Raw genomic sequence first — 24754 nt, forward strand, 5'->3', positions numbered from 1 at the left:
CAACCAGTACCTACCCTTCTTTACTAAATAGTACCTAGCTACCTACCTCTACTGCTTACCCTAATAAATTATATGTTCACGCCACTGCACACACGCACAAATAATTACGCCCGATTATATACTAAATGTTGTCTTACGTGCTATGACGATTGCCACGATCCAGGCGCTACAGGTGAACGGTGGTATGATAATAAAATAATATGAAGTGTACTTTTATTTCATCATACACACAAGTACAAATTACAAATAACAATAATCTAGCCTCAATGAGTTTCGATTTTTTGTTGATCTCATATTGTAAAATTTACCGAGGCCACATTTTACAATCTTTATTTATAAAACAAAATGATAGGAAGTTTTTGGTGAGAGTATTTTAATGTTTTAGAATTTTATAAACCCTGATGATGACAAGGTTCTTGTCGAAACCGGTAGGTTAAATTGTATTAGTAAAAAAGTGTTAAAAACAAAGTTGATTGATTTTATAAAGTTTATAAAATTTGCCACAAAGTATCTGTGGAAAACATTCAAGAAATCAAAGAAAATTGTTTATGACGTTCAATCAAATACGACATGACAAAAACGGCTGTCCAAACTCTAAACACAGTAGGGGACATTTATTTTGTAGTACAATTATTTTGCATTTTTGGACTAAGGAGATTCTACTTAGTCCAAAAATGCAAAAAATACGTACTACAAAAAAAATGTCCCTTACTGTGTTTTAAGTTTGGACAGCCGAAAAGATGCGGCCTATTTCAGATCTAATCACTTCCATTACCCATTTATGAATAGCTCTCATGAATAACTTTATATTTTAAGTGACTTTATGGATAATTGAAGCAAATTGTATGATTTTATTGCATAATAATCAAAGTTCTTTTGACTAAAATAGGAATGTTTTTTTTTTCAGGTTTTGTTTGTTAAGTTTCCGTCTCCGTAGTGTAATGGTCAGCACGTTCGGCTACCGTTCTGGAGGTCTCGGGTTCGATTCCCAAGGGGGGTAAAATAAATATTAGTGATTTTTTCACTGTAATATTTATTCAAAATTACCATGGACTGGTACCTGAAGCGGAGGGCTGATCACCTTTCCTTCATGTATAAACGATCAAGATAACACTGCGTTTATATGACACAGTGCCCTATGCACCATTTGGGTGCGGACAAGGGTTTTATATTATATATTATGGATAATGGAAGCAGATTGTTAAACTTTTTCACATAATAATCAAAGTTATTTTTACCAAAATAAGTGTGTTTTTTTTGATACTTAAGTTCCAGTGTTTTGGATCCATGTTCTATGTAAAGTACCATAAAGTGTATAAATAGATCATTATCAGACGAGAGAAATATATCTAATTTAACATACTCAACCTATAAAGGATTGTATTAGACTCGTGAAGTGTTTATAACACCCGATATAATTAATATTTTCATTCATCATTTTCTTTTGGAAAATTCGCCTTCGAAAAAACGTTACTTTCGTGTGTTGGCAATGAATGACGTCACAGAAACAATGGAGTTATTTTAATGTTGGTGTCACTGCTAAATTATTAGCGCGCTATTTTTTGATGTCTATGGTCCACCTTAACCGATATAATCAATATTTTCATTCATCTTTTTCTTGTGGAAAATTCGCCTTTATAAGTAATCAATTTTCGTAAGTTCGTTAATCATGATAAAATTGCGTTTATATAATGCAGTGCCCTATGCACCACTGGGGTGCGGATAATGGTTTGAATGAATAGAATATTAGTTTTCTTGTTTATATTATAAAATCTCCATGTAATACGGTTTTCAGACGGCTGTTCTTCATTATCATTTCTAATCGAGCGGCCAAGAAATTTTAATGGAAAATACGAGTATAATTATATTCACGATTTATTGTCACGACTTGATGACGTCACAGCGCTTATAAAACAACGTACCGTTCTGTACGTTGCAATAAAATCGTTTAAAAACAACATTTATTTTCTTGTAGATTATTTTATTATATGACTAGATAATTACAACATTTTGAGTGTGTCCAAATCTGGATTATCTCCAATTACAGGAGTTATTTTCATATTTTTTTATTTTCCTGTAATTGGAGATAATCCAGATTTTGTGAACAAGTATTTGGACACACTCAAAATGTTGTAAATAAATTATCTGGTCAAATTATAAGCTTAATAATAAAAATGAAAATGGTATTTTCTGGCGTTTCTCATGTGTGTGATTATAATCCAGGATTCGGATCTCACATACTAATATAAGAGTTTCTGCTTAGTAAAAAGCTTCTTTACATCTCACCAATAGATGTCTCTAGTGAAGTTCTACTGATTCAAGAACAAGGTTTCTAACTTGGTTCATATATATATAGAGCTTCCAAGAATTTTAGTAGTGTGGTTGTCAATAATGGGTAGAATTGGTGAATGTTACACGTGTGTAAAGTGATTTATTAAACCAGCATATGACAGTCGTCAGCCCCGTAAATGCCCAGACTTCCATATTCTTCTTCATCTTTGATGAGATGTCAAAAAATAATATTAAAAAAATAAATAAAAAAACTAGATAATTATATATGTGGCCCGTTTACAAGCGGTTAGCGGCGATCATTCATTGCGAAAGAGGTGGAGTGCAACAGTGACGCCTTGCCAACAGATTTTTGTCACAATACTGGTTTATTAGCTAATAAATTAATATAAAAAATCACAAGACTATCGATAACATTCTTATTGACATCCGTAGAGAACTAAGGGAGATATGAAGGTTTAAACTTTAGATATTTGAATAAAACGAAAAACGTGCGTTCGCATACGTCATCAAATTTCCGTCATCGAACGTTCATGACGTCATATGGTTTATAGAGCAGTAATATTAGTAGTGTGGATTGTTTGTTTAGCACCATTTGTTTTATACAAATATGAGGGGTGGGGGGTGTTAGGGTGGACCATAGACATCAACAAATAGAGCCGCCAATAATTTAGCAATTTTACCAATATTGATATAAGTCAATCATTTCTGTGACGTCATTCATTACCAACTTACGAAAACAACGTATTTACGAAGGCGATTATTTTTTAAAGGAAATGATCGATGAAAATATTGATTATATCGGCTGTTATAAACACTTCACGAGTCTAATTCAATCTTTTAAAGGTTTCATCATCAAACCCTTATCCGCACCCCAATGGTGCATAGGGCACTGCATATAAACGCAGTGTTATCTTGATCGTTAACACATGATGGAAATGTGATCAGCCATCTGCTTCAGGTACCAGTCCAGGGTGATATTGAATAAATATTAGAGTGAAAATATCACTTATATTTATTTGACTCCCCCCTGGGAATCGAACCCGGGACCTCCAGAATGATAGTTGAGCGTGCTGACCATTACACTATGGAGGCGGATAAAATAGGTTTAGTATGTTAAATTATATATACCTCCCTTCTGATAATGATCCATTATTTTATCAAGCCTATCGCTTGACGTTCATGTCGTATTTTAGGTTCGACTATATGAAATAAAACTGGAACTTTGTTTTAAACCACTTTTATTGGTACTTTTTTCCAACCGGTTTCGACAAGAACCTTGTCATCTGCATGGATAGACATGTACTAATTCTAAAACATTGAATTATTCATAGTTAGGTGAGTAGGCTTAATCTCTCCTCATCACTCTTTAAAATGTGAGGCAAAACGATGTTTGATAGATGTTTGAATGGTAAAATAAGGAAATAATGCAAGGCTGAGATAAGCTATATTGATATATTTTTTAAAAAGGTGTGTTTAAAGGAAATATTGGTGAAACAAATACATGAGACGAATGTAGTTGGAAAAAGGGGCAGAGTAAGACCGAGAAGAACTTAGCATGGTCTATTATCTATTTTTTTTTTTAATCTGAGCCCGCCATCCACCCGCAGCAGTTATAGAGTCCTGAGGGACTCTCTGTCAGCTGCACATAGAGGAAAATCTTCAAAATATTTCTGAAGAAATAAATATTGCTCTATTCAATTAATGAGGGGGGGGAGGATGTACGGACAGAGGACACTTCATCCCCACCCCTCGGGATCCCCTCATTACCTCTTTTACTTTTAATACAATAAAACAAAAAGAAAACATACAAAATAATCTATTATCTACAATCGTATATAGTGCTTACAATCAGAATAGGGTATGAAACTTAAAAAATTGAAGCTTGAGTAGGGTCATGATAAGCGGTGTTGCATAAGCCGTAGCTAGATTTCAGAATCACTTGGACGTTAGGTAATAAAAAAAAAACACATTTACTTGACTTGATTTTCACATTTCTTGATCAATATTTTGATTACGCCCTGTTACATACTCAATGTTATCATATACGCTATGATGATTGCTGCTATCAAGACGCTATTTGAAATTTTACTCATTTCGCTCACTCCATTCAAGAAGGTCATATATCAAATATTATCAATTTTCAGTTGTGCATGTTTTCGGAATGCCAATAAAATATACTATATCCCAGCAAAAACGGCATATTTTTAACTTTATATTTACCCGCTACAGGGTAGAGAGTGTTGTTTTTGCATTTTGAAGAAAAGGTATTATTATTTTTTTTTTTTTTAAATATACTCGATATTTTTCAAATGGAGAAAAAACATTCAGCATTTACCTAAAAAGATCTGTGGCACAGTAAAAAGTTCAATAAGTGAACTAACTCAGAAAATAACCCGAGACTAAGATGGTTAAATTAAAAAAAAAATAATGTTAGATATTTAATTAGGGACTGCATGAATACAACACACATTGTTTTCATAATTCTGTTGAAAAAAAAAAGATTTTTCTACAAAATTAACTCAGGAAATAATCCAACACTAAGATGGTTAAATTAAATAAAAAAAATTCTAAGAAATTTAATTAGGTACTGTGTTTTCTTTAGCTGGCAGCACCGGCGCAGCGTCGCGGCGCCGGCGCCTACGCTGCGCATCCCGCCGGCTCGCCGAAAATACTCCGTTTCGACGCGCCCCGCGCAACAAGGCGTCCCTCTCGAGACCACGCCGTTAGGGGTAGGCCGCCCCCTTTCTGCGCGGGGTTCCTCCGAATGCCGACGTCGGCCGAGCGCAGTAAGCGCCGCGGAACTCTCGCGCCATTCTCGCCGCCGGAAGCAGCGGAAGCAGAAGCGGCTAAGGGCGGGATTCGCGCGAAAGGGGGCCGCATTCTACCCGGATATCGTAAAGATGGCGACTGGGTAGAGTGGTCCGCCAGGAATCGATTTTTCATCGGGCATGCAGTTCGCGAGTGTCACCACCGGGCCTTAGGCGTGACAATTAGATTTTTTGGTTGCTTTTCTTTTTGCGGGCGCTCTGCGTGCGGGAACGCGCCTACCGTGTCCGCGGGACTCGATGAACGCAGATCCGCGTTCGCGACACTTCCCCTCGTCTAACTGGTCGCCAGCCCAGGAAATAATCATCTTCTCACTCTTTTAATATCGGTAAATATAAGCGATCTCGAACCAAACGTCATCCGTTCGTCTCCGAAGTCCCTGTTACATAAAGTGTCCGAAATGGGTGGCGCGAGCGCTCGTAACGATACCCGACGAGTTCGTTTCGTTTAGCTGTAAAGCTGGTGACATTTCGACGTAATTGAATTAATATACCGCGTTTGATATTCGACACACGGCGGGCTCCGACCAAAGTGCTTCCATACCCCGACAACTGGTCCAGATTTCCACACATCTTCCTGAGAACTTGCCATGATATTGAGGATGATTCAACAGATGTAAAATCTTCGAGAGGATGGTGAGTTTTCCCTCAAAATATAATCCAAATTTACACTGGCACTTTACCAATTTTCACTTATTTTTCCTTAAAGGAATAACCCGCAAAACCTCTACTTTTAGAGACTTGTCTACAGGCAGGATAGTAAGGATCTCTATGCTTACTAAGGTAGATGTGAAAAACACATCACAAATGCCCAGACCAATTGAAAAAAATCTGTCTTGAATTTATTTAGCGATCGGTGACAATCACACTTTTACTAGCTGTTTTCAAGACAAGATTTATTTTATTTCAATAGATTAAGTTATTAATATTTTATTGGATTACGACATTTTAAGTGTGTCCAAATAATTGTTCACAAAATCTGTATTATCTCCAATTACATGAGTTATTTTCATAATATTTTTTGACATCTCATCGAAGATGAAGAAGAATATGGATGTCTGGGCATTTACGGGGCTGACGACCGTCATAGGCTGGTTTATATGATCACTTTACACAAGTGTAGCATTCACCAATTCTACCCATTATTGACAAACGACTATACTCAAATTCTTGGAAGTTCTATATATATATATATATATATATATATATATATATATATATATATATATATATATATATATATATATATATATATATATATATATATATATATATATATATATATATATATATATATATATATATATATATATATATATATATATATATATATATATATATATGAAACAATTTTGAAAAATTGTTCTTGAATCACTAGAACTTCACTAGAGACATCTATATTGGTGAGATGTAAAGAATGGGATTAAGGTTAACAAGACTGAAACACAAATAAGAAAGTAAAATTAACACGGGGAAAAATATAAAATATAAAACTAAATATGGGTATAATAAATATAAGGCATATAAAAAACGCAAAGTAAGAAGCACGTTTAAAGGAACCAAACGCGACTAAATATAATCTTATTTAATTTATTTATATAGTAAATAAATTAACTGGTCAAATTATAAGCTAAAAAAAGTAAAAATGAAAATGATATTTTCTGGTGTTTCTCATGTATGTGATTATAATCCAGGATTCGGACCTCACATACTAATAAAAGAGTTTCTGCTCAATAAAAAAGCTTATTTTCATCCTATCAATAGATGTCTCTAGTGACGTTCTAGTTTAACATATTTCTAACTTAATATTTACCCGCTACAGGGCAGAAAGTGTTGCTTTTGCATTTTGAAGAAAAGGTAATATTTAATTAATTTTTTAAATATACTAAATATTTTTCAAATAGAGAAAAAACCTTCAGATTTGACCTAAAAAGATCTGTTGCACAGTAAAAAGTTCAATTAGTAGCTCGATATTTATTTTTAATACATTTTATAATATTCTTAAATTTTAAAGACTTTATCTCCTGAACTAAGGTTTTTTTTATATATGACGTTGGTGAGCGATATCTCAGGCAACTGGTTGATTGATTATTTCAGAAAAAAAATCACACATGAGATAGATCTTTTGAGGACCATCCATGTATGTATGTTATGTTCACACGAGTGGGTTGGACTTTAAAATATTGCACAGTACCAGTGGCGTACACAGATAAATTAGAATAGGCAGTAGAGGTACAAGCTAGGACACAAAATGCCGGAACCTCTTCTAGTGGAACGGAAGGTCTGCTGACGACAGTCAACAGTCCGCCTTCTCCTGAGGAGTGCAACGTGGTTGCAATGAGCAAATGCTGACAAGTTCCTGATTGGCCCACACTAGATCATCCCTCCTGTTCCCAACACAGATTTAACTAAAATATTTTTATTTAGTTAGAAGAAACAAAAATCCACTTGATCAATGATCTATAAAACTAGTACATAATAAGAACGTAAATAATAAACGCAATTCTCATCTAAAAAGGCTGTAGATGTAGGTATGAAGGAACATAAGGTAAGAAACATGTTTAAAAGAAACAAATGAGAAAAACGTAAGGTAAGCAGCAATTTTCAATTAAAAACACTTGTTTTTTTACCACTTGCGTTTATTTTATAACAACTAGTTTCGGAAGCTAAGCTTCCATCTTCAGGTCTAAATGTAAACTAAATCATAATAAATAATAAACTGCTCTATAAATAATGAGAGGTGAAAGTAAGAGAGAAGGGGGGTTAGTCAAGAGGGTGGAGTTTGAAAATATAGGAAAAATGTAAAGCAAAGGTGAAGAAATTTGAAACAATGTATTATTTATTATGAAGATGGAAGCATGGCTTCCGAAACTAGTCGTCATAAAATAAACTCAAGTGGTAAAAAAACAAGTGTTTTCATTTAAAATAAAAGTGAATGCCGAAACAATAAATAAAATAATGTAAGAAGCATGTTTCAAAGAACCAAATCAGATAAAATAGTTTTCTTTATAAAATTAAACAACTTTGTTTTAACCACTTTTTTATTATTAGTACACTTTAACCAACCGGTTTCGACAAGAACCTTGTCATCATCAGGGTTTTTTAAATTCTAAAACATTAAAAACATTTAAATACTCACAGTTAATTACAATCCCTTACCGTAGAACGGGGCTACTTGAACTTTGATGTGTTACTTGAGCCCAGTACAAAAAAATATTTAGATCGTGGTATCAAGTAACACATCAAAGTTCAAGGAGCCCCGTTCTACGGTACCAAAAACTTCCACACACTCTGTACACCATACAGTTGATGAATTTTCTAGAGTTTATAAATGTGCCACAAAGTATCTGCGAAAAACATTCAGACAACAAATAGTTTTCTGCCTATATGAAATGCACGCCACTGCACAGTACCATATCTACCGATATTCTTCAGGCATCCTACGCGTTCAAATATCACCTACTGCCCCCTTTCTTAATTCGTCATAAATCCTTATATGGACTAATAAGAAACTGCTTTTCTTAAATAAATCAATAAATATATCTATATGTTTTTCGTTGTCCCCAATACTAAACACGGTTAAATTACATATCGCTCAATCCTTTCAAGAACGTCATAAATAAAAAAATCGTCAATTTTCAGTTGTGCATATTTTCAGAATGCCCAGAAAATGTACTATATCCCAGCAAAAGAGGCATATTTTTAACTTAATATTTACCCGCTACAGGGCGGAAAGTGTTGTTTTTGCATTTTATAGAAAAGGTAATGTTTAATTACTTTTTTAAATATACTAAATATTTTTAAATGGAGAAAAAACCCTTAGGTTTTTTTTTACCTAAAGAGATCTTATTGCACAGATCTATTGCAGGGCAGAGAGGGCAGGGCAGAAAGTGTTGTTTTTGCATTTTGAAGAAAAGGTATTGTTTAATTATTTTTTTTTTAAATATACTAAATATTTTTAAATGGAGAAAAAACCCTTAGGTTTTACCTAAAGAGATCTATTGCACAGTAAAAAGTTCAATAAGTGGCTTAATACTTATTTTAAAAATATTGTATTAAGTATATATTAAAAATTTAAAACGTTATCCTGAAAAATCAAATTTTTGATTTATGACGTTCTTGAAAGGAGTGAGCGATATATGCACTCATCGTGGAAGGAGGTTAATACGAAAACTGTTATAATGATAAAACTAACTAACTGACTGTCTTCCTCTTCTTCTATTACCAACTTGGCCCCGTGAATTTGTTTTACCGTTCTTTACCCACTCATTCGTTCCACATGTCCAAACCATCTCAACACACCTTTCTTAATTTTATCGTTGATGCTTATCTCAGCCTTGCATTCTTTCCTTATTTCAGCATTCGAACATCTATCATATCGTTTACCCTCAGATTTATCGTTTTGCCACACATTCATCTGAGGGATCGTATTTAGAGTGCATTTATACTACTCATCATTCTTTTTCAACACCATGCTTTAAAAAAAAGCATATACAAAAAAAACATACTTATAATATGTAATCCGATAATCAATATATCGTAGTCATGCAGGAGAAAGTGACCGAGTGTACTTTTTACAAAAGCGTGATCATTGACTATTTGATATCTTACTAGCTTAATATTGCCCTGAAAAACATCCCAAAGGATTTTAAACTTGGAAGTATAATATATTGACTTGTTAAAAATGACTAACTGCATTGATGTTTATTTTGTTGCCAAGCAAAAGTGACTTAAATGGCCCTCCTGAACATTTTACAGTTTATTAGTTGGTCACTTTCTCCTGTACGACTACGATATATAAGAGTGAAAAAAATCACTCTTTATTATTTTTTTATTGAACCCGGGACCTCCAGCACTCTAGCTGAGCGTGCTGACCATTATATATATATATATATATATATATATATATATATATATATATATATATATATATATATATATATATATATATATATATATATTATATATATATATATATATATATGTATATGTAATAAAATACCTAGGTACCTACCTATACATTTTATTAAGTACTTACAAATAGTACCTACATAAAACAGTTCCACCACCAGATGTCGCATGCGTCGCACTGAATAAAACAAAAGACATCAGATAGAAAAAATATAATATTGTTAACTGTCAGAATCAGATAGATAGAAAATTATTATAAAAATTAATTAAGAATAAACTTTTACTGTCGTTTCTTTAATTACATAGCAACACATTGTTTATTTTATTATTATACACCCACTTTACATATTATTTACACCCAATTTACGAAGGAAAATATTACTACGTTATATATATATATATATATTTTTATATATATATATATATATATATATATATATATATATATATATATATATATATATATATATATATATATATATATATTTATATATATATATATATATATATATATATATGTATATATATATTTATAAATATATATATATATATATATATATATATATATATATATATATATATATATATATATATATATATATATATTATATATATATATATATATATATATATATATTTATATATATATATATATATATATATATATATATATATATATATATATAAATATATACATGGGTTGTATGAATATGTAGAGTGTGATGCAACATACTTTTTTGCATTCTTTATTTATTCGTTGATTGATTTCTTTAAAAACTAGATGACAGACTGCTTTATTAGCAGTTCATTCGGACAATATTGTATTTATTATTTATACAATTAGGGTGTTTTTTTAAAACTTCTAACGCCCTGTCACAACTACGCAGGTTATTAATACTGTGACGTGTTGATAATAGGGCTTGATATCGTGACCTGTACTTGTTGAGCTCCCGACCTTGCATATTACAGTAAAACCTCGATATAACGGACTAATTGAGGGGAGGGGGTGTCCGCTAGAGCCAAAAGTCCGTTATATAAAAACAGATTTAAAATATAATTTGTATTTGAAGCACTAGCTTTGTGATTTTCCATTTTATGATTAATTTTATGATCAATAATTAAATATAGCTTCGTTTGAAAATCGCTATAAATATTATAACTTAGCTTATTATTATAACTTAGTCCGCCTCCGTAGTGTAATCGTCAGCACGCTCGGCTACCGTTCTGGAGGTCCGGGTTCGATTCCCAAGGGGGGTAAACTAAATATAAGTGATTTTTTCACTGTCATATTTATTCAATATTACCCTGGACTGGTACCTGAAGCGAAGGGGTTAATCACCTTTCTTTCATGTGTAAACGATCAAGATAACACTGCGTTTATATGACGCAGTGCCCTATGCACCATTGGGGTGCGGGTAAGGGTTTTATTATTTATTCGTATTAAAACGTCACAATATTAATTTTTATGTGTTTTTTAACAATAAAATACAACTTATTAGACTCAAAAAATCTGAGTTCGATTTAAAAATTAGAACATATTTTATTATAACTTAATTATAATGTCTACCGGTTTCGAAGCTAACCGATTCTTTATCAAGACTGATTAATACTAAAACACAAAAAATTCAAAAAATTTTGAATCCTGTATTTATAGTGAATTAAGTAAGTGAGTAATAATAATAATAATAAATAATAAAACCCTTATCCGCACCCCAATAGTGCATAGGGCACTGTGTCATATAAACGCAGTGTTATCTTGATCGTTTACACATGAAGGAAGGGTGATCAGCCCTCCGCATCAGGTACCAGTCCATGGTAATATTGAATAAATATTACAGTGAAAAAATCGCTTATATTTATTTTACCCCCCTTGGGAATCGAACACGGGACCTCCAGAACGGTAGCTGAGCGTGCTGACCATTACACTACGGTGGCGGACAAAGTAAGTAATAGTGATTTTAAAACAAAGTTACATTTTAATTATAAAACATTTTTAATTTTTTTTTTTGCGTATGACTGGTATTTGTCCGTTATATCTAGTTTTTACTGTATCATGTTGCGGTATTAATAGCTCCATTCAATTTGTCACCTCCGGATGTGTGACGCATACTGGGGCTGGCCGACACTACACGGGCTGACCGAATTAAGGGGTGTTACCCTAAATTTTAATATCTCAACATATGGACGAAGAAGAATATGTTAGTCTGGGTATTTTGAGTAATTTTTATATTGACAATATAAAAATTACACAGTATCGAACAGATTAATTGAAACAAATATTTTTTATTCGTATTTTCTAAACCCTCTAAAAAAATAATTAAACAATACCTTTTCTTCAAAATGCAAAACAACACTTTCTGCCCTGTAGTGGGTAAATATTAAGTTAAAATATGCCTCTTTTGCTGGAATACAGCACATTTTCTGGGCATTCCGAAAACATGCCCAACTGAAAATTGACGATTTTTTATTTATGACGTTCTTGAAAGGAGTGAGCGATATGTATGAGTTCTAAAAATTTGAGAAGTGTGGTTGTCAATCATGAGTAGAATGGTGAATGTTACACGTGTGATGATGCCTATGACATGTCGTAAGCCCTGTGAATATCCAGGCTTCCATATTCTTCTTTATCTATCTTATAGCCTGTGGTGTTAAGTGATTTTTTTTTATTTTCAAGGGAGATTTAGTGGATTTGCTGGTGATATTCATACGTAGAATCATATACCAGCCTGTACACACTGCCAGTACACATGACTGGTTAGTTTTGAAGTCCGCACTGTGTACCAGCTATTGTGTACCAGCGCTCAACCTTTGTACAGAATTACAATTTATTATGGACCGTGCAAATAGACTCTTTGTCCCGCAGCCTCTCTCTTTGTCTCGCAATTAATTAACTTCAACAATAACGTGGTTAGAATGTACACAGCATTTGTAAAGAAACATCCATGAATGCTCATCTCGTCTGCCGAGAAGGCAAAACATAAAAACAATCCGAGTGCTTGGTTAAACAAACTCAAAAGTACAGGGCAATTAGAAAATGGTATCAAGAAACATACCATCCAAAGCTCTGCGCGTTGCTGGATCTTAGTTGCTGGATCTTAGTTGCTGGATCTTAGTTGCTGGATTTTAGTTACTAGATCTTAGTTGCTGGATCTTAGTTTCTGTATCTGGATCTGACCTAAGACAGCGTCGGCATAGATTGTTTCACATTCCTATACACAGGACCAACCTGCCGATGGTTATGCCTGTAGGAAGAGCTACCGCTATGTTGAACAATATCTGTTCCATGTGCCTGAGGGGGTATTCTGAAGCGGGATTCTTCTACACCCTTAGCAATATGGGTGTCCAAACTTAAAACACAGTAAGGGACAATTTTTTGTAGTACGTTTATTTGCATATTTGGACTAAGTAGAATCTACTTAGTCCAAAAATGCAAAAAAATGTATTACAAAAAAATGTTCCTTACAGTGTTTTGAGTTTGGACAGCCGAATAGGTCTAGTATTTTTTAAATTATTTTAAAGTATATAAATGTATACCCTTTAAATTTTTTAGTTTGTAATGCATGTGTTAATTGCAAATAAATCAATTGAATTAAAATGAATTGAATACAGAAGCTTTGAACTCTATATAACTCCTTGGTGCGATGTAGACTCGAGAGTGGCTCCATGATTTGGGGGCCACACGAGCTTAAGTACTCTCTTATGGTAGAGAAAGACCAAAAGAAGTTTCTGAGGTATCTCTACATGAGAGAGTACGGCTATTATCCTTGGCTCTACCCGACCCAGTTTCTCCAGGGTATGCTTGGCTACAATAGTTTAGAGACTAGAAGGAATGTGTATTTGATTACGCATTTTTATCGATAATACCGAAATTATCCGTAGCATTGGTCTGTATGTTCCCGATAGTTACCTAAGACAGCGTGGACATAGATTGTTTCCCATTCCTGTATACAGGACCAACCTGCCGATGGTTATGCCTGTAGGAAGAGCGACCGCTATGTTGAACAATATCACACTGGAAATTGATCTGTTACATGTGTCTGAAGGAGTATTCCGAAGCGGGATTCTTTTACATCTTTTACAAGATTCTTCTTGCTCAACACCACAAGAAGAGGGGCTGGACAGGATACTAGCAGACTATTGAAAGCTGTCCCACCGCATGCCCAGATCTGATACAGAAGCATCTAGACTTCCTGACAGATCTGCTCTTGCTAAGCAATTTTTTTTAAAACCAAGTTTCGAATTTGATTGAAAATGTGAAACAATATAAAATTGTATCCAGATTTTACTGTGAATTTACATTTAAAAGCTTTCAATATACCTGTCACTGCCAATCTAAATAAATACAAGATTGTAAGTCCTTCACGAAATTTTCTAGAAGAACCCCAGTGTAGACAGTGAAAGGGATAAGTGTTTAGTTCAATTAGTCAGCTAGATCCGATTCAGACAGCATATTCCGACCAGCACAGCAGACAGACACGGAACAGTGCAAAGACATTACTAGTATCAACATTTTTTAATGTCCATATTCGATTATTTGCACATTTATACTCGTACCCAAAAAACCATACAAGATTGCCCCAATGACCCTACAGACAGCCAGGGGCATGCATGAAAAGCAGTGCGTATCCTAACTTACCCTTGTGACATATAAAAACGCAACCAGCACCTACCTTACTATACTTACAGCTTACTTTACTATCTACCTAAACTAACCTAACCTATACACTAGCAAGCTAGTGAAGCTCGGGAAGACCACAACAAGACACGCTGGGTAGGATAGTGCTGCGATGGAAGACTACAACGCAAGACGTTGGACAGGACACAAGCAGACTAATTTAGAGATATCAGACCAAAACGCCAGGAGAAGACGATGATTTTCAACCTTCAGTTTATAGCGCCACAGCTTGCTGCGAAATTCTTAAATAAAGATAAATCATTTACAGTGATTAAATAAAACACTTGTTTTTTACCACTTGAGTTTTATTATAGACTACATGTTTCAGAAGTTAAACTTCCATCATTCAGGTCTGTATAATAACATATTACCATATACTGACCTGAATGATGTAAGAATGATGGAAGAATAATAATAAAAACCCTTATCCGTACCCCAATGGTGCATGTGGCACTACTTCATATAAACACAGTGTTATCTTGATCGTTTACACATGAAGGAAAGGTGATCAGCCCTCCGCTTTAGGTACCAGTCCAGGGTAATATTGAATAAATATGACAGTGAAAAAATCACTTATATGTATTTGACCCCCCCTGGGAATCGAACCCGGGACCTCCAGAGCGGTAGCCGAGCGTGCTGACCATTACACTACAGAGGCGGACAAAAAAATGATGGAATAGATTTATATTATCCACTGACACTTCGTGATGGAATTGCATTTTAATATATTATTAGATAAAAACCAATATTTTTAGCTTTTCCACTTTATTTTTATTTGACCAGCGACCTGGTTTCGTCGTTACCGACATCTGAGTCTGATGATGTAAGTTTAACTTCTGAAACATGTAGTCTTTACATAATACTCAAGTGGTATAAAACAAGTATTTTCTTTGATCATTGTAACATGTCTTACCACAAAGTTAATGCCGAAACAATTAACAGAAATCATTTTAATAAAAAAGAAAATGAGTGAAACGATGAACTGTCTGTACTTTGAAAGAAGTCATGTATATTATATGTTACCGTCGGACATATTTCAGTCCTTGTTATGTACTCGCTTCATTATTCTTCCTGCTCATTTATTTAGAATTTCTTACACGTGATACGTGAGCTGTCACGTGTACGTTGTACTGTCTTTCCAGCGGTCACGTCAACTGAATTTCGTATTATCGTTTTGCTTCTCTGCTTCTTCATCAATTATGTTCAATAATCGATACAGCGAATCGTCTGAGACTCATGTCAACACATGTGATGGATTTCCCAAAACAACCATTACGTATGTACCAGTGGCGGTACTTCCCTAGAAGCCCAAAAGCCCGAAAACTCCAAATAAAAATGACTAAATCTAGACCAAATGATTAAAAATACATAATTAATGTGTGACTGTTTTTAAATTATCGTGCGCTTATATGTTTATTAAACACTACGCATGCCATTATATGGTGATGGTACTTATTGATAATAGTTGATATCTGAGGAAGATATTTTATTATAGTGAACATTTTCTTTGTTTAAAGGTGATGGCTATACCTTACAAAAGTTACATGTTAGCATATTTTTACAATGATTACAATACATTGTTTATATTTATAATACTTTCTGGGTGCTTACTATACTGGGAATGATATGAGGCGAAGAAATTATAGGTACATCATGTATTCACGAATGTGAAAAATAGTGAGTTTGCCTTGCTGGTAAACCCTAGGCACGCCACTGGTATGTACATATATAGCTCACTCTTTTCAACAACGTCATATATCAAAAGTCGACGATTTGCAGTTGTACATGTTTTCGGAATGCCCAGAAAATGTACTACATCCCAGCAAAAGCGGCATATTTTTAACTTAACATTTACCCGCTACAGGGCTGAAAGTGGTGTTTTTGCATTTTGAAGAAAAGGTATTTTTTAATTTATTTTTTTTAAGATATTCAATATTTTTCAAATGGAGAAAAACCTTCAGGTTTTACCTAAGAAGATCTGTTGCACGGTAAAAAGTTCAATAAGTCGCTTGATACTTATTTTCAATACATTGTATTAATGTAAGTAAAGGGTTAATACACAAGTACTTATAAAAAATACACAAATTTGGAATGAACACCCTCTTAAAAACAGGCTACAAGGTCTACACCAAGAGGAAAAGAGAATTTGTGTAAAAATTCAGTACCTGAATTTAAATACATTTATTTTTAAACGCCATTTAATATTACCATTGTACTTCACGCAGTTCAGATGAAGCATTGAAACGTCTTCCAAGAGATGATGAATGGTCCACAAAATAACCTGTCGGACAATGTTGTTGCAGGAAGGTTTGACGTCACAGTGACGTGTCTTTTGTTGAGAGATTTTAAAACTAATGGTAATAGAATAAATACAGCCACTGAGACAAAGTGTGACGTACAGAGCTTTAACTGCGTAACGCTGATAATGAAATATATCAAGTTTGAAAAATAAAGGAAACGTAATTTGTGTAATTTTTCACTTTTATGGTATTTTTGAAGGCTTGACTTGGTATCTATACACACACACAAGTCATGCGCTTACATTTAAATAATATTTTCCAATATTTTAAAATGCAGTAACTTTAAAATATGTATATTACCATCGGGTCTCTGCCAAATCAAAATTTAGCTATAGATGTTGCTCAGTACTCATATTTGACAGTACATAAGAACGTGTCGATTATTTTATATATATATATATATATATATATATATATATATATATATATATATATATATATATATATATATATATATATATACATGTATTTATTAATATTATAATGAAATCGTAAAAGAGAAACTAGTTTTTTCCACTTGAGTTTATTTTATTAAAACGACTAGTTTCGGAAGCTGTGCTTCAGGTCTAAATGTATGCTGATATAAAGTTATAATATAAGTTTATATTTAGACTTGAAGATGGCAGTTTACCTTCCGAAACTGATCGTTATAATAAAATAAAAATCAAGTGGTAAAAAACAAATGTTTTTCTTTTACAATTTAAATGTTCGTTTGTTAAAAATCACAAATCTCCTAAAGTTATCAGCCGATTTCTTTGCAATTTTGACACAACACCCCATTTGAACACGCTCGAGTTTTCATGCATATAAATGTAAAATAATATTAAAATTATGTTATTTGTTCACATGTCTATACCACTTTAAAGAACTCTTCCTAATCTTTTCAATTATCCCTAGTTCAGCCTTACATTCCTTTCTTATATCTTCGTTTTTAATTCTGTCATACAATGATTTTCCACACATTCGTCTGAGGGAGTGCATTTCAACAGCGTTCACTCTGCTTTCGTCCCTCCTTTGCCAGTTCCATGTTTGGCTTCCATACATTAGTGTCGGTACCAGCACGCCGATGTGAACCGCTAGCTTGGCTTCCATGGACATATTTTTATTTGCAATCAATCTGTTCTAAGTACCATTTATTCTGATATTATTTTTTAACATCTCATCAAAGATGAAGAAGAATATTGAAGTCTGGGCATTTACGGGGCTGATGACCGTCATAGGATAGTTTTAGTGATCTCTTTCACCAATTCTACCCATTATTGACACCACACTACTCAAATTCTTGGAAGCTCTATATATATGAACCAATTTTGAAACATTACTCTTGAATCACTAGAATTTCACTAGAGACATCTATTGGTGAGATGAAAAGAACCTTTTTATTGAGCAGAAACTCTTTTATTAGTATGTGAGGTCCGAATCCTGGATTATAATTACACACATGAGAAACGCCAGAAAATATCATTTTAATTTTTTATTATTTAAGCTTATAATTTGACCAGATAAAATATTTACAACATCCAAATTCTTCTTTATCTTTGATGATATCGCTCACTCCTTTCAAGAACGTCATAAATCAAAATACTTGATTTTTCAAGAGAACAATTTTAAAGTTTAAAAATATAACACAATGTATTCAAAATAAATATCAAGCCACTTATTGAACTTTTTACTGTGCAACAGATCTTTTTAGGTAAAACCTGAAGGTTTTTTCTCCATTTGAAAAATATTTAATTTATTTATAAAAATAATTGAACAATACATTTTCTTACAAAATGCAAAAACAACATTTTCTGCCCTGTAGCGGGTAAATATTAAGTTAAAAATATGCCGCTTTTGCTGGGATATAGTACATTTTTTGGGCATTCCGAAAACATGTAACACTGAAAATTGACGATTTTTTATTTATGACGTTCTTGAAAGGAGTGAGCGAAATGTCAAAAAATAATATGTAAATAACTCCTATAATTGGAGACAATCCAGATTTTGTATACACTCAAAATATTGTAAACCATTTATTCTATTCCCTGCACTCACTCGTCTCTCAATATCCTCATCTACTTTTCCATCCCTTGCGATCAACTCTCTAAAATTTCAAAATCTTAATTTCCCATGGATAAACTCGATTATATCAATGGACAATCCCATGATTTTACTAATCTAACAAACATACATTTACGTGAAATATAACAGTGAGCTACTTTCCACAGTACATGCGATATGCATTAAAATCTCCGTTTATAACTAGCGCGTCGAGTAGAAAGGTGTTCAGCATCCGTTTCGCCCTTATTAAGGAGGGCTGCTGGTAATAACACCCTTTTGAGGATTGTTCTCCATATGCTGTCGGAATTACTGAACAGGTATGTGGTTTGGTACCTTTATAGGTCTAGAGCGCGTTACAGAAAGCAGGGCTGTGCAAAATAATATTGAAAATATAAAATAATAGGTACTTAATATCCTATTATTTTTTGACATCTCATCAAAGATGAAGAAGAATATGGAGGTCTGGGCATTCACAAAATTCGATAAATTGAATTTTATTTGCGCTTTGTATTGTTTATTTTTGTCTAATTAAAAAGACAAAATTTCAACAAAAAAATGATATATTTGGATTTGTTTTTATTTAACAGACTTATTTGAGAATATTATTATTTGTCCGTCCCCGTAGTGTAATGGTCAGCATGCTCGGCTACCGTTCTGGAGGTCCCGGGTTCGATTCCTAAGGGGGGTAAAATAAATATAAGTGATTTTTTCACTGTCATATTTATTCAATATTACCCTGGACTGGTACCTGAAGCGGGGGGCTGATCACCTTTCCTTCATGTGTAAACCATCAAGATAACACTGCGTTTATATTACGCAGTGCCCTATGCACCATTGGGATGCGGATAAGGGTTTTATTATTTTTATTATTATATTTTAGATTTACAGTACCCCCCTCCCCCCAATTAGCCCGTTATATCGAGATTTTACTGTGTATTTTTTTTATTATATTAAGTTACAACATTTTTAGTGTGTCCTCCAAATACTTGTTCACAAATCTGGATTATCTCCAATTACAGGAGATAATTTACATATTATTTTTTGATATCTCATCAAAGATGAAGAAGAATATGAAAGTCTGGGCATTTACGGGGCTAACGACCGTCATAGGCTTTGATGAGATGTCAAAAAATAATATGATAAATTTTTTGTTGTTGAAATTGTGTCTCTCTAAATAGATATAAATAAAAAAAATCCAAAGCACAAACAAAATTATGTTTATTATCTTGGGACACTCGTCGTGAAGTGACGTTGCTGTTTGATGTCGACGCGCTTGCTTTCGGTAATCCTACTTTGGAAAAGGAATCAAGTTTTGTTTGCACTTTTAAGGTATCTATTAATTACGGGGCTGACGACTGTCATAGGCTGGTTTAAGTGATCACTTTACACATGTATAACATTCACCAATTCTACCCATTATTAACAACCACACTACTCAAATTCTTGGAAGTTGTATATTTATATATATATGTATATATATATATATATATATATATATATATATATATATATATATATATATATATATATATATATATATATATATATATATATATATATATATATGTATATATACATATATATATATATATATATATATATATATATATATATATAAATATATATAATGCACAATCAATTGCATAAGCAATTTCAATTGTACGTGAAGTCCGAATCCTAGATTATAATCGCTTACATGAGAAACGCCTGAAAATATCATTTTTATTTTATCATTTTTGATTTATAATTTGTTTAATATTTTTTTAAATTATTTATTTATTTATTTAAGTACAACATAATACAATTTCTAAACATTCATATGGCGAACTTATAGTTTTAGATTCGCTGTGCCTCTCCAAAAAAGAGTCTGAGCTCTTGTGCTTGGAGAGGGACTTACACTCAAGGTTTAATGTTTTACATAATTAATGATATGTATAATATCTTTTTTATATATTTTTTAAAGATTTATATGTAATGGGCTTTAATTTTTTTTCTTAAGAATTTTTATATCTTCTATGTTTTTAATTTCTTTAGGGAGATTATTGAAATATTTAATGCTCAAATATTTTATTTTTTAATTTGTCATCGGCTGGTTTTGGGGCAACCCTGCTTATGATCTTGATAGCTGTGTGACGGAACGCCGCCTGCGCTTCCGTCACTCTTTCCCCGTTAGCTTTCCTCTCTCTCTCTGTCTTATTATCTCCTCCATCCACCGACGGCCCGGTAGTCCAGTGGGCAAGCGACCAGAGTGCACACCTGACGAGCCGCTCGACACCGACCGACGCACGTCACGAGACACGCTCGCGTATAAATAGAAAACATCCCGCGGATACGAGTTAGTTCTACGTCGAAAGTCGCGCTAACGAATCGTTCCCTCGAAAATAGAATATACCGAATTTTGTTACGTTGAATTAGTTGTTGTCAAATTTGACAAGTGTTTTTGGATATTTGAGTTCCGAGCGATATTGGAAAATAATTTTTAAATGTAAGTAAATTTTTTTTTGGAATATTTTGGAAATTTTCATATGGAAATTTTTATTTTTATTTTATATGAAATATACATGTACATATTAATTACCTGTATTTTGGTTTTTTAAACGTAGCTTGTATTGAGCTGAAATATTATATATATATATATATATATATATATATATATATATATATATATATATATATATATATATATATAAATATATATATATATATATATATATATATATATATATATATATATATATATATATATATATATATATATATATATTTTTATATATATATATATTTATATATATATATATATATATATATATATATATATATATATATATATATATATATATATATATATATATATATATATATATATATATATATATATAATATATATATATATATATATATATATATATATATATATATATATATATATATATATATATATATATATATATAAAAATATATATATATATATATATATATATATATATATATATATATATATATATATATATATATATATATATATATATATATATATATTGTAGAAATATACAATATATTTTTTTATATTAATTTATTTAATATGGTTACAAAAAAAATTACACTTTAATTTGAAAAGTTCTGCTTTTAACATATCTTATACTATAAAGGTATTGTTTTAATATTATAAAAATATGCAAAATAAGAACTAGAAAGAAATGTAAAAATTAAATAATGTTTCTGTTTTAAATTTTACTTGGTTAATACCAAATGGTATTTACAGAGTAAAACTTCAATTTAAAATGAATAGATATAACCACATAGTGGCTCCCGAATCAACCAATGAAAAAATGATGTCAACAAACGTATTCATCCAATATGAAATAAATATAAAAATTTAATATAATTTATATTTGAAGAAGTGATTTCCCATTTTATAATTAAAATGTAACTTTGTTTTAAAATCACTATAAATATTTTATTATACCTTAATTATAATATCTACCGGATTCGAAGCTGACCGCTTGTTTATATAGACTGCTTCGAAACCGGTAGACATTATAATTAAGTCATAATAAAATATTTATAATGGTTTTAATAATAATGATTAAAGAAAACACTTGTTTTTTACCACTTGAGTTTTATTATTGACTACATGTTTCAGAAGAACTTCCATCATTCAGGTCTGTATAATAACTCAAATATAAAATATAAAATTGTTCTATAAATAAGAAGAGGGGAAAGTAAGGGGAAGGGGTTAGGTTTTTATAATAAGTTACATTTTATTTATAAATATAAATTTGATTTGTATAAAAGATGTTGGTTTAAAAATGTAAATACCACTAGTTTGGAGAACTACAGATGTTCTTATCAACAGGTGAAAATACGAATCGTTTTTTTTCAATAAATTTGCAGTATTAAATTATTGTACATTATTTTTCATCTAATACAACGATTTTAATTCAAAGTTTATACTTAAAGGAATGTCTTGTATAGATATACTACTTTTATGAGTATTTTTTTTTTGTTTAAATGCAATGCAAACATTTATTTAAAGAACAATTTTAAATGTTATTTATTGTTTCGGCATTAACTTTGTGGTAAGACATGTTACAATGATTAAAGAAAACACTTGTTTTTAACCACTTGAGTTTTATTATAGACTACATGTTTCAGAAGTTAAACTTCCATCATTCAGGTCTGTATAATAACATAATAATATGTTATTATACAGACCTGAATGATGGAAGTTTAACTTCTGAAACATGTAGTCAATAATAAAACTCAAGTGATAAAAAACAAGTGTTTTCTTTAATCATTATAACAATTTTAAACATATTTCAAATATTTTTTTGCAGAGACCCACCAAGCCACCTTGTGTGTCTTGTCGGTGGAGTTCTTTTTACCTACATGTTTTATTGTTTTTATTAATTTTAAACTAATACACATACAAAAAAGAGAAAAAAAAATATAAAGAATATTATAATTTTCATAGAATTAACTCTTGATCTATTATTTCGAGAAATAAAAATACAGTTTATTTTATTTCTCGAAATAATATATAAATATGATCCACAAAGTTATTGCTTTCAATATTCAAAACATCCTCATTTACCCATTCCTTTATTTTGCCTTTGTTCTATATTTTATTTTGACCTCTAACCTCCGTACCATATTTTCAAATTCAAATTCAATACAACATTTTGTAATTATTATAAACTTTGACATAAATGTATTAATTTTTATAGTAAACACTTTTAGCCATGATTCTGTTTTTTATTGGTGTCCATGGTTATATTCATAGTTTATTTTATATTTTCTTGAAGTCAGTTAATATTGGTGTCAAAAGTCTGCGCAATCGGAGGGCATGTCGCTCGCTCCTTTCAAGAACGTCATAAATCAAAAATCGTCAATTTTGAGTTGTGCATGTTTTCGTAATGCCCAGAATATGTACTATATCCCAGCAAAAGAGGCATATTTTTAACTTAATATTTACCCGCTACAGGGCAGAAACTGTTATTTTTGCATTTTGAAGAAAAGGTATTGTTTAATTATTTTTTTAAATATACTAAGTATTTTCAAATAGAGAAAAAATATTCAGGTTTTGCCTAAAAAGATCTGTTGCACAGTAAAAAGTTAAATAAGTGGTTTGATATTTATTTTTGATACATTGTATTTTATGTTTGAACTTTAAAACGTTCTCCTGACAAATCAAGTTTTTTGATTTATGACGTTCTTGAAAGGAGTGAGCGATGTATGACTAGATGTATGGATGTGAAGGAGGCGAGGAGTGTATGTCAGGACAGAAGAGTGTGGCAATCCATCCTCTCTGCCTACCCCTGCGGGGAAACGGCGTGATGGTAGTAGTAGAAGTTTTCTCCTCTTTCTATCTCCTTTTGTACACATTATTAATTATTATTATCTACATGAGAGTACGGCTATTACCCTTGGCTCTACCCGACCCAGTTTCTCCAGGGTATGCTCGGCTACAATAGTTTAGAGACTAGAAGGAATGTGTATTTGATTACGCATTTTTATCCATTGTTGCGCGGTATGATGGATAATCCTGAAATTATCCGGAGCATCGGTCTGTATGTTCCCGATAGTTACCTAAGACAGCGTCGGCATAGATTGTTTCACATTCCTATACACAGGACCAACCTGCCGATGGTTATGCCTGTAGGAAGAGCTACCGCTATGTTGAACAATATCACATTGGATATTGATCT

General features: G+C 32.0%; 1 protein-coding gene across 2 annotated transcripts in view; it reads left to right on the top strand.

Moving 5' to 3' along the window:
• Nucleotides 1–5179: 5179 nt before the first annotated feature.
• Nucleotides 5180–24754, top strand: part of LOC148302384 (putative fatty acyl-CoA reductase CG5065) — an 85895-nt gene continuing 66320 nt past the window's right edge. Inside the window, exon 1 of one of the 2 annotated variants that reach the window (XM_088271697.1) lies at nt 5180–5753. The gene's annotated coding sequence lies outside the window, so the exon portion shown is untranslated. Of the gene's footprint in view, nt 5754–21290; nt 21532–24754 lie in introns of those variants that run through there. The other variant, XM_088271698.1, reaches the window with a different exon arrangement.

The sequence above is a fragment of the Brachycentrus maculatus genome, unplaced genomic scaffold (assembly GCF_059751285.1).
Source record: "Brachycentrus maculatus isolate JH-2025_06_01 unplaced genomic scaffold, ASM5975128v1 h1tg000458l, whole genome shotgun sequence".
In the NCBI taxonomy this organism is placed as follows: domain Eukaryota; kingdom Metazoa; phylum Arthropoda; class Insecta; order Trichoptera; family Brachycentridae; genus Brachycentrus; species Brachycentrus maculatus.